Source organism: Gavialis gangeticus, unplaced genomic scaffold (genome assembly GCF_001723915.1).
Source record: "Gavialis gangeticus isolate Ggan-Ray unplaced genomic scaffold, GavGan_comp1, whole genome shotgun sequence".
Classification (NCBI taxonomy): domain Eukaryota; kingdom Metazoa; phylum Chordata; order Crocodylia; family Gavialidae; genus Gavialis; species Gavialis gangeticus.
In genome coordinates this window covers 2389547-2402268 of record NW_017728994.1, presented here as the reverse complement: position 1 = coordinate 2402268, position 12722 = coordinate 2389547, and the positions used below count along the sequence as shown (strand labels likewise).

Sequence of the window (12722 nt, the reverse complement as noted above, 5' to 3'; positions counted from 1 at the left end):
ATTTTACTTAAATCAAATGTTCCCTCCAGGGGAAACTGCAGGCTAAAATCATCTCTGGCATACCAATTCCATTTTTCTAGAAACTTACAACTTTTATGACCATAGTGTGTGTACACGTACAATGCTGGAGTCCCTTTTGGCAGAACCGGTACGTATTTAGACTCTCCGCTCCCCATATCTTTAAATTCAATTCACTCAGGTCTTTCATACAGGAATGGCTTATTCAGGGTGTCTGGTCAGGTTGTGAGATTTGCTAGCAGCACAGAGATGCTGTGTCTAATGTCCAAAGACAAAATTCCACGGCAATAATGGCACACAATGCAGTTGCTCATGGTTAGACACAGCTCATTTATGAGGGTGGGGGAAAGGGTAGACCTGTCTAGTGGGTCACAGGGTTCAAGTTGGGTTCCCTTGCTTTCAAAACTGTCCTTCTGGACAGCCTTGGGGCAGCTGAACCCAACCTTAGTCCCAGACTTGGTCAGTGGCTCATATTTTTCAATTCAGACAAGGGAATTTCTGCATTGAGGCACGGGGTTCAAGAGCATCTCTTTAGTCCCAGCCTTGGTCAATACTTATCATGGAAAACACTCACACTCTAAGAGTTTCCACCTTGCACCCTTGCTTTCAAAGAGCACACAGAACAAATCTGTTGTCTTCGGGGCGGCTGCACAAGGTTTTCACTCCTAGCTTCATAGAGACCTCATAGTTCTTTACAGAACTTAACTCAATTCACACAGGGAAAACTCATTCACTGACAGCAGAAACACAGAGTCTTTTAAAACTGTTTCTACTCACAGTTTCTACTTACACAGTGGGTCTGACAGTTCGGGCAGAAAAAAAAGTTTGGATAGTGTAAGCCTCAAGTACTGAACAGGAAAACACACAGACAGTCTCTCACCAAAAAAGCCCCAATAGAGATTTGAAATGGTCTCTTACCTTGGTTTGGCGCCAGGGCATCAGTGAGAAGATGGTCCGTATCTCAACTGGTCACTCCTGGCATTCCTATCTGAGTTATGGCACCAAATTATGGAACAAATCAAACTTTGCATTGTGGTTGAATCAGAACTGACAGAGCCAGCCTTTCTTTATTTAGGGCTATACTGTGATCACAGGGAGAATTCCATACAGCAAGGGGAATCACCCATTTGTCTGTTTCAAAGGAATTCTCAAACTCTATAAATTTACAGGCATATTTATACTTAAGACAGAGAGAGAGAAAAAATATGACCTTGGAGAAACAAATAGGAGTAAATCACTGGTCTGACACACACAGACACACAGGCAGTTTACTTAAAGAAAAGGGAAACACTGTGCTTATAGGAATGGTTATCAGTTTCTGGTTCTCAGAGAGAAAAGAAAACTAACATCCACACACAGGGTAATATATGAAGATGAAAACTAGGCATGGAGGATTTTCTTATCTTAGAACATTTTTCTGAAATATGCAGTATCAGCGCCTCTGGTCTCTGTCTCTTTTTTCTTAGTAAAGTTAGGAGCCTGGTTAAATTTATTTCCACATGGGCAATCACAGCCAGATGTGGCTGGATCTAGCAACGGTTTTGTGGGAACATCTGTTCTGTCCACCAACCAGTGTTCCAAGTGAGAGGGTGTTCAGCATTGCTGGTGATATAGTGACACCCAGACCCTCTTTGGATCCTGGCTTGGTGGATCATTTGAAGTTCCGTAAGGTGAACCTCCTGCTTCTGGGGTTCCCCAAGCTCCAGTTGCAGATGAAGTGAATGCCAACCTCCTCACTCCATCCACACCTATTTCCTATTTTCATTTTTTAAAACTATTTAATGCCTTGCTCTCAGAGCTGGATGTGACACTCACTGCATCACCAGCCTCAAGGGGAAGAACATGTCTGTGCTGAGCTCCTGTGCCAGGACAAACTTGGACATATGGGGTGATGCCATGGAGAAAGAGAAGCCCCTAGGTCCTGGGGATGACCACTAAAACTGCACTCTGCCAGGGTTTGGAGGCCTAGTGGGACTGCCAGTGGCATGGTAGCCCCAGGAAATGCCAGGACTGAGGATCCCCCTGGTGAAAAGTGGGCAGGCAGCACCATAACTTCCAGCCACTACATGCACACACACAGAGTCCTGGGTGGGGAAAGCCCAGACCTGTCATGTCTTTAACAGGCCTGAGGCTTGCTGGTTGCAGTGGAGTTATGAGGCTCCAGGTAAGCTCATCTTAGCTGCCTAGGATGTCATCTTTCATGTTGAAAAATCCTTTGTTAGGCTGTGGAAGCACCTGCAATTGGTGTGTGCTGTTCCTTAATGGAAGGAATAGAAAAGAACCCAGAGGCTGGCATGCAATGCAGGCAAGAAATCCAGTCAGTGAAAATGGAAATGGGGGCACCAGGGGGTGAGGGAAAGGCTGGGGTGGGTTGGGGGGAAGGAGGATGTAGCAGCACCGGTAAAAGTGCAGAGGTACCTGGGGAGTCAGATGTCTGGCATGTTGTAGTGTGTCAGAATTCCAATATCTATATTGATTCCATGAGTTTCTGCACCTAGAAGGTTGATGAAGTGCAGTTCATAGGCTTGTCTGTGAAAAGTTGTTTGTAAATTTGCTTTGAGGATCAGGACGGAGAGACTGAAGACAGGTGGAGACAGAAAGGTTCTTGTCTTTGATCGTTTTTTTTGTTGTGTGCTCATTCTGGTACATAGTTGTTACTTGCTGTCTCCAAGTATTTTCTATCAGGACACCAAGTGTCCTGATGGATATATGTATTTTGAAGATATCGCCATACTGGAGATATTGTTTGCAGGTTTAGCATGTTTTTTCATGGCATGGCCTGGATATATTCAGTGTGTTTTGGGCTGTAGGAATTTGGCTTCTGGTGACAAGGTTACTGAGGTTCAGTGCTTGTTTCAATTTACAAACCATGTTTCACAGACGGACCTATGAACTACACTTTATCAGCCTCCTAGGTACAGAAACCTGTGGAGTCAATATAGACAATGGAATTCTGACACACTACAACCTGCCAGGCATCTGATTCCCCAGATACCTTTCCATTTTTACCAATGCTGCTACATTCCCCTCCCTCCTACCCCAGCCTGTCCCTCACCCTCTGACACCCCCATTTCCATTTTCACTAACTGGCATTCTTGCCTGCATTGCATGCCAGCCTCTGGCTTCTTTACTATTCCTTCCATCCTGGAAAAGTACACACATAACTGCAGGTGGTTCCTCAGCTTGACAAAGTGTTTTTCAACCTGAAACCTTGCTAAGATATATTTGCCTAACTATTTAGTTGGTCTACTAAAAGATACCAGATTAGATTGACCCAAAGAACCTTGTCTGCTAGTGCCATGTCCTTAGACCAACAATTCTAGCACCTGTTCCTGGTCAGCTGACCAGAAGGACACAGGGCCCTGGGTACATCTAAGCTCCAGGGCTGGAGGTGGCAGGTAGAGTTGTCTTGCAGCTGCTGGAGAAGAAGCTCTTGCAGAAAAGGAAAGAATGGCTCCGTGACAGTTTGGCTGTCTGAGATACTGCTAGTGCTACTGTGCTGTTTACTAAATTATTACCTGTTGTTATTTAAAGTGGTGGACCAGACTGAGGGTGTAGGGGAGGAGGAGACCTCATTGAAGCACACTCCTATGTTGTGTAGCAGCTCCAGTGCTAGTGAGGGTGCACCTTAACACACACACAAACTCACATGTCACAAGTTTTGCTTGTCAGGAGCTTCAGGTGCAATCTCCCAGAAACCCTTACACCTATCTCCTTGAAACCTGGCAGGCTTTATGGCCTCAGAAGTGGCTATCATGCCTGCTGTTTTCACAGCCCTGTGCCTTCACACTTACAAGTGACACGAGTTTTGCTTCCAAGACTTTAAGGTGCAGTTTCCCAGAAACCCTGCACTTATCTCCTTGAACCTGGCAGGCTGAATCTCCTCAGAAGGGGATACCATCTCTGCTGATTGCATCTAAATCTGCCAAAATGACAACATTATAGGCAGTTTCATGCTTCCCTATTATAGCCTATGGGCGAAACGTTGAAATAGCATCTAAACAGCAAAACAGTTTAATCAAAACAAAACAAAACAAAACAGTGTTTCAAAATGAAATAAAACTCAAAAAGAAAAAAAAAACCCTGTCCCATTCAAATGGCAAAAAGGAAGTGAAAACGAAATGGTGCTGTTTCACACAGCCATAATAAATATGCTATATTCATACGTATGAACCTTAGATATCCACATGCTATGGGTCCTTCCTCTTGCCCAGAAATAAGAGAAACAGAAGCCAGTGGTAGAAGAGATTAATTCATAAGTTTTTTTCAGGGTGAACCCTTCCGCTGTATTTTCCTGGGTCTGCTCTTCACTGTACAGTAAATGAATCTATAGAGTTAAATCCACTACACTTTTCAGGCTATTGAACATTGCACTTGTCATTCATTAGTGTACAAATGGGTATAGGCTGATTGTCTCCTTGGTCACACTGTTCCAGAGTTCACAAAATGAAAGTACTAAAAGTTTAGCAATAATGGGTTGCATTGTTGCCAAAGGGAATTTGTGATTAGTGAGAAATTGTATGTGTAGCTTGAAGAAAATAGAAATGTAGGGGTTATTTTTCCTATTATTGTAATGTATTTAAGCATTTCTTTTCTGCTTAAATGTATTTGTTTGGGAAGGTGAAAGCACTGTCAGAGGTGAGAGTCCTTTTGCTTAGTCTATTCATAAACATCATATGTTTCACACAGTTTTATTTGACCTGTAATTCTGAGCCTACTTGTGCCATCTATCAAATACTGATCCTGCCTGAGTCATCACATCGAGGGATTCAATTTAAATTTGAATGGGGGTAAGGAAAGATACCCACCAAATTTCTCCATCAGATTTTCAACTATGCACACTTTATTTAGAATATAGATTATCTAATAAGTGACAGAGTTTTGTAGTCAGAAAATAATCTTGGGTAGATATGCGTCTGCATCACAGAACTATAGTATAATTTATCAATTCCCATTTAGAGGAAAGGACTTTAAACTTTGAATACTGGAGGCACTGTAGTTCAAAACAGAAGTGTTTAGTTGTATTAAAGGCCAGGGCTAGGCTAGTAAGGAAGATGAGCATCCATTAAAAGGTGTATTAGTAGATCTATGCAGAAGAATTGTTTTAGTATCATCCTCTTCTGACATCACCAAAATTCACTATTCAACAATAAAACAAACAAACAAATCAAGTGGTTCAAGGAGATAAATTCTGCTTTCTGCTCAGAATAAAAAACTTCATTAAAATGTCAGTGAGATCACAAGGAAACCTTTGCTGAAGACATATGCATTGTCAGCTCCTTTCACAAAAATCCCTGGCTACAAACTTGGAAGCAGCCCAACTTCACAGCTCTGGGATTTAATTTTACAAGAGGACATTATTCTCACAACAATCAAACAGTTAAAATGTCTGGATCTTATATCCCAAAGAAAATGCCCAGACTTTCTGCTCAGAGAGGTCCAAGGAAACAAGTGAATAAATCAACTGAAAGGAATGCCAAAATTACAACCACCTTCCACAATGGTCCAACGTGGGGCCACAACCTGTAAACAGAACAGTTCTCACACACAGCAGCAAGTAGGTGTGAGTCTGAAGTCTCTCTTTCACCTTTCATTTGCTGAGTCAAGTGTTGGCTGCTTCAGTTCACGCAGACAGCTTAATCTGTAAAAGGAACACAGCAAGGACTTTCCATCTTGCTAAGCTAAATGTGCTTTGCCTCGTTGCACTCCTGCACTCTGTCATTTCTCCATTTGCTGAATGTAGATATAAGCAATATGTACAATTCAGGACTGCCACAGCCCAAGGTTCTCAATCTTCTATTGAAAAGCTAATAGGGGTAACTTTTAGATGGAATAATGATAAAGGGAATTTTTTTAACAGATTGAAACCATATCTATTTATGAAGCATCTGTGGCAACTAGGAAGATAAACAAATAAAATGTGGCAATATGTTTCAGAAAGCTAAGTCAGAGTGGAGGGTTGCATGAATGAAGTCCTAGCAACAGCTGCCTTCAGGGATTCCATCTGGGTTTGTCATGTTTAAAGTCTCGCTGAGAACTTCACTTGTATAGACAGCTTAATATACATATCCTGACATTGGCTCACATTCTGGCCCATGTGGTCCTAACTCAGACTAAATCTAACCTGTGGCCCCTACATAGGCTGACCTTCTAAAACTTAGGGTCCCCAGCCCCGATTGACCCACAATACTAGAACCCAAAGGGAGAATCTAGTGCACGAAGGGGAATCTAGTGCACTAAGAAGAATCTAGTGCACTTTATGTGTAGGCAAAATGAGGGGCATATGTGCATGACACTTTAAAGTGGGTTAAATGCTTTTGCACCACTGTAATGGCATTGTTGTTTGCACACATCGATGGCATATTGTGCATTAATTCCAGACGCTGTAGCATATTCGGTGGCATAATGTGCCTTAAATGACTTTGGAGCTCAGCAAATTAAAACACCTCTGAGGAGTTTTATTTTGCTGTCCTACAGCCACAGAGCAAAGCACCAGGCTCCATGCAGCTCAGGGGCTGTGCAGACAGCCCATTCAGACAGCTTGGCAGCAGCCCAGAAAGGCGTCCAATGACTAGGGAGACGATGATCCAATTGCTCATGGATCCTGTTACTCATTAGCCAGAGCAAGCAGGGAGCAAACACCAGCACACATCACTCGCAACAGCTTTATTCAGAATGGAGACATCTTCAGGCAAAGGTCTCTCACAGACACACCCATGAATCAGGGGACCTGCGCTGAACATTAGTTCTTTTTACATTTTATACATCTTGGTTCATACTTATTAACATTTGCTCTTCCCTTGTCCCTTATTTGGTTTCACCCATTTCTCCTCCCATCTCAAACTCCACCTCTGTTTACTGTTTGCTTCACTAGCATGGTATTGCCCATGCATTCCATGCATTTACATGCCTCTATGCTAAGAGCACATGTGTAAGACTTTGACCTCTGCTTCTTTTGGTCACTTGCTGGTTCTTTGTGGTTTCTTGCTGACTTCAGCACCATCTCCAAGGTTTTGCTTCTACTTTATCTCCTGATGATAGCTGGTGGGCTGCATCTTGTTCTCCTTACGCAGTAAATCATGCATCCTGCACACTATCCCACTGTTAGAAAACTGCTTGCTTAAGCATTTGCAAAGTTAGTTACTTTTAATATATCATCCTGCCTTGTGACCAGCAGCTTTTGCTGAGACACAGGAAAAAGCCTTTATTCAGCTGCACACCCAGTGCTCCCCAAAATCCAAATATCATCACCCTAACACCCACCACTTCAATTTAGGGCAAAGTAACCCCCCATTTCATGTACACACACCCTAATTTAGCAGCTATTCCAGTTACCTGCCTTCACATTTTTGCCTAGACAGATTACACATTCTGCCATTTAAAAAGCTGGTCCTCCCTCTTTCAGACAACTGAAAGAGTTGGAATTGCAATGGAGTTAACAGCTATAAGGTGTGATAATATAACTGTAACATTGTTAGGAATGGGAATTGAAAGGGAAGAAGCAGCCTGTTGAACTCCAGTCTGGATTGCTATCCTCATGCTGATAGATGGTGCTTTAATAGTTGCTATTGTTACGGCCCTCTGTCTCCTCTGTTAGCTAGCAGAAATGGAATACTGGAGTAAATTTACCTCCAAGTATGAGGCCAGAATTCTGGAAAAATTCAGTTTCTGGAGTTCTCTGTGATCTTTAAAAGTATTTCTGCATTAATTGTGTATTTGATTGACAATATGCCCTTTCCTCAATGACTTACATTATTTGAGACTAACTGAACGTTTGGGAGATTGGTGTTTAATTTTTCAGACAAAATAATTTATTCAATGAAAACTCAGGTGAACAGAAAATTTTCATGAATTTGGATCAAAGTATTGTCTTAAACATTAAAAAAAAACTTTGAATAATTTATTTTTGAGAGCAATAGTGAACCTAACAGAGAGATAGAGTGAACTACCTAACATCACACAGAATTCCAGAAGAGCTAGAAACTGGATCATGCTCAGCTTCCCAAATTTAATTTGCTGAATTACTTTTCCTTGTGTTTACCTATGCCCCATTTAGGGTTTCCTTTCATATACATTCATATTAAATGCCATAGCCTCACTTTGCAGGTATCTTGTCTAAATTGAGTATACCTTTATTGGTACAGTGTACACAATACATTTTCCTTTTCTATCCCAACCCATGGCCCTGGAAAGACCATGAGATCATCTGCCTGAAAAGTGCAAGTGTTACTTCAATGGTCATGTACAACCGAAACCAGTGCAGCAGAGCAACTGTGTCTCAGCTAATTTATTTTATGGAGTGTTGCCACATGTTTTTCTTTCTTGCTTTTGAAATATCAAGTAACAGTATCAACAGATTGCGCTAATCAAACAAGTATCTGTAACACCTGCTTAGCTTGCATCCAGCACTGAAAAATGCCAAATGAAGCAGGCTTGACAGATGTAACTGTCGTAGAATGAAAGAATAACTTTCACACTGGGACAAATTGTGGAGAGAAGGAAAGAAAAGGAGAAAAGGTGACCACCTGTATTTTACAGACAATTCACTTTCCAGTGGATTTTGGGTTTCTGTTCTTAGCATATGGAATCCACATCACCCAGATAGAACTGAATCAGTGGGATGCATAAGCAGAAAGTGTGGGCAGGTGAATGGAATCCAGCCTCACAGGCTAGGGACAGAAGTTACACATAAATCAGTTTAAGTGATCAGAAACTGGTTTAAACCTGTAACACAACAGAAGCCCAGTGCACATAAACCAGTTTCAAAATGGCTGAAACTGGCTTAAGATAAACCTGGTTGAATGTCCTATCAGACTTAACTGATTTGGGTCAAACTGGTTAACGAAACTTCTGCCCCAGACCCCTTCCTTGTTCAAGTCAAATCACAGTCTCCCAGCATGCTTTCCAGCCCTGGGCTGAGCTGGACTGTCTGCTCCTGAGAACAGGGCTGGCCCCAACTTTCTGCTCCCTAGCTGGAGCATTGAGGGCTGGTTTGACAAGGAGTGGGGTAGCAAGCCCAGCTGAGGTTGCAGCTCAACTTACAGGGGGGAACTGACCCCTCCTGAGACATGGGTTTGATACCAGGGAGGGGGATTTAAACACCCCTTTCCCCACTCAATCTTACTGTTGGCTGTCACTGTGAGCTATTAATCCCAGGGGCACCAGGAAGAGGAAGTGATGAGCAAATCTGCAGAGTCCTGCTGCAGTAATTCTGGATTGCCAGTCCTAGAGACCTTGGGGGCAGCAGGAAGACGAAGTGAACTCACAGTCAGAGAGTCGTGCTCTAGCGCCTGCCTCTGGCTTCTGGCCTGAGCCACTGCAGGCATGTGGCTGCATTTCCTGATTCAAAGGTAAATGTCTGTTCACTTCTGTTTCAATTTAATCTGTGCACCTTAGACTAACCTGCAAAGGCTGAATTGATTCAGCCTCAGGCTTTTTGACTGTCAGTAGCCATCCCAAGACACAGGGTTTGGAGCCAGTATGGTTTGTCTGCTATTATCATTGCAACCTATACATTGCTGACTGGTTAAGCAGCCCCTGCATCTATACAAAGCAGGTTATGTGGCCAAAGTCCTATGTAATTGGTAGATGCTCTGGTCATGCCTCTGAACTTACCCAGCTGCCTAGGAACACCCACGGAGAGACCTGCCATTGTACACTTTTCCTCAGCATTCAGATTTTCAGAGCTGCTTATCCAGCCTCTGTTCAGCCTTTTTCTGCCACCTCATCACAGGTCTGTTGCAGTTCCTAAAAGAGTCTATTAAATCAGGTTTATTTCTTTTTGGATGAAGGCTCTCCTTGCTGTCTGCAGCCTCTTCTGCTTTTTTTCTGCAGTGAATTAATAAATGGGCACTTTACAAGCAGTAACAATGCCATAAATAGAACTGCAGAGCACCACTGCACAAATTGATGAAGTAAGGGCAATGGAAAGGAAACCTCATTTTAAAAAGAAATACATTTAAAAACAAACACAATTACCAAAGGTGGCAGCTGAAATGACAGAAGTCCAGGTGAACAGTTTTATTTTACTGATAGACATACGACCACAGCCAGTAGTAGAGAAACTTCAGTGTTTACAGTTTAGGAAAGATTCAGAGAATCAGCCCAATATTCTATTATTTACCTGAATGATCCATAACACACAAGTCTGAAAATCTAGGCCCTGATATTATAAGCACTTGGTGATCATTATTAATTATTAAAACATCTGTATAAGGCCTGTAGCTAAAATTTATACTAATTAGAAATCTTGTTTAGCCACTCCAGCTGTTTAAAAACAAATGTATGGGTATGTGCACATACCTACTGTATATGTGTATATCTTTAAAAGGAAAATCAACACAGTTAATATTTTAAAATATAATGTAATATAATATTCACAAGTGACCCATTTACATAAGAACCTAATATTCTCAAATATGTTTTCTGGGGCCGGGTCCACTTCCCCACTGTCTGCTTATCCCATGTCCCCCTGCTCCCCTCCCCATGAAGGACAGGTGGAAGGGCATGGATGGAGTGCCACTATGCAGCACCCTGTGCTGTTACCACATCCAGGGAGCAGGCGGTGGCAGGTGAGGCCAGCGCTGCTTCATTTTCCTTCATTCTCTAAGCCAGGGGTTTTCAGCTTTTTTGGATCAGTGTACCCACAGTGGCTGGTCAAGAATACAGGAGTCCCACAGCAGGCAGTCAACAAGATGGGGGGGGGGGCAATGGGTGGCAGAAGTGCCAGCGGTGGTGCCCACTGCTGAGTATCCCCTGAGGCCATCTCAAGTACCCCAAGGGGTACATTTACTACCTCTTAAGCATGACACCTTGACAAGATGAAATGCAGCATAGTGTGTGCCAGGAATCCCAAATGGCAAGCTGAGCATGGTGCTTAATTTTTACCTCTTGCTTAACTTCAGTGATCATTTTGATGCTTTAAATGGTTCCCATTCTGTAAGTTGGATGATGCATGATATATATAGAGAGAAATGGGGTGGGGCAGGGGGAAACAAGACAAGTAACACAGCATCTCAAAGCTGTGATAACTTTTACAAAGCCCCCTGGGGGCAGACGTGATTTCTGGAGAAAACAGTTTATAAAGGGAAGAAAATGCTTTTTGTTGTTAATTTTTCTTTCAAGTTTGAAAGTTTGCTTTCAGTATTGTTTGTAACATTTAGAGGACTGTTTTATTTATTAGCTGTTTTGTGATCAAGCTGTCTTTGTTTTTGCCTGAACTTCATCCTTCAGCTGCTGAAAATTGCTGCAAAGTACCAGGAGGCCTCAATCACAATGCCCTCCACAAACTCTTAAAAGTGATTGGCATGTTACAAGAGGGGACCATATAGTATAAGAAGTGTGTCTAGCAGACAGGACATGGGACTGGGATTTGGGAGGCCTAGAATCAGTTTCTGGCACAACCAGAGTCTTCTAGTTTGACTGTAAACAAAATCACTTATCTACCCTGTGTCTCAGTTCCTACTGTTAAATAGGGATAACCCTTACATGCCTCAGAGAGGTGTTGTTAAAAGAACCCTTCCAAAATATTATGAAGTACACAGATATAATTTATTATGTGGGGGTTCATGAACTGGTTATATATATGTGTATGTGTATGCTTGTGTGTGTATACTTTACATAAAAGTAAACAAGCATATTATTTGCATCACATAGATGATGGATGGGAAGAGAATTGGGAGACAGGAGAAAGCAAATTCTATTTTGAACTAAGTGCATGCATGTTCAAAGGTGATGATAATTGTAAAAATTTTTTTTTCTACTGCATTAACATTAATGGTCTTTACATTTTTAATTCTGTCTTCATCTGCATACCTGTTTATTATTTAAGAGCTGGGATCTGGAAATTATTTTGTCTGGATAAGATTTATATTTGTGAGGTTTTATTTATTTATTTTCTCTCTTTGGATTGGTTAAAGGACAATAAAATAAATGGTTAGTATTGCTTTTACATGCCAGGGTTATTACTGATAAATTATGGCTTTTGGTTCAAAGCTGCAGAGTATTTTCCCAATCTGACAAAAACAGCACAATTATATCTGCCTCAGTTTGCAGACTGCTGGTTGTTGCTTTTCTTTCTCATGTTCCACATTTTATAGTGCTAAACCACACCCTGCATGCAAGTCATTTGGGGCTTTGATTTAAGCCCCTGCAAGTTAATGATTTGAGTCAAAGTTCATTGGACTGTATTCTACCCAGGGTTGTGACACTTGGTAAATAATTATTAGATTTTACATTCAAGCCTCTGTTTTGTGAAATCCTCTTTCTTATCTTGTTTTATTCTTTTAATATGAATTTAGTGAATTCCCCATGCACAAATGAGTAAGTATAGGCCCACAGTCTCCAAAGCTTTCTATGTAGCAACCCAATGTCAATGCTATGAAAGTCTCCCCCACCACACACATTGTACTGCCAGTGTTTATCTGTTTATTCCAGCTCCTTAAATAGTAGGCACAGTTAGTTTTTTGTGCTGACTCTGATCATGAGTCTTTTAACTGAAATGGACAACTACCACCAGTTAGTTGTAGCCAGGGTGATACTTTGGTAGGGGGATATTTATTTATTAGAAGCAGCACTGGGACAATCTAATGAATAAGTATCTGTGGGTAACATAGTTTAGTCACAGCCAACCTAAGGATAATGCAACTTGGCCAGAGACGAGATAATCAATGATAAAACAGGACTTATTGCTTGCTATTTAGCTG

General features: G+C 41.8%; 1 long non-coding RNA gene across 1 annotated transcript in view; it reads left to right on the top strand.

Moving 5' to 3' along the window:
* Window positions 1-11527, top strand: part of LOC109287289 — a 17465-nt gene extending 5938 nt beyond the window's left edge. Inside the window, exon 3 of the long non-coding RNA XR_002094816.1 lies at window positions 11517-11527. This is a non-coding gene — a long non-coding RNA (uncharacterized LOC109287289). The remainder of the gene's footprint in view (window positions 1-11516) is intronic.
* Window positions 11528-12722: the final 1195 nt, after the last annotated feature.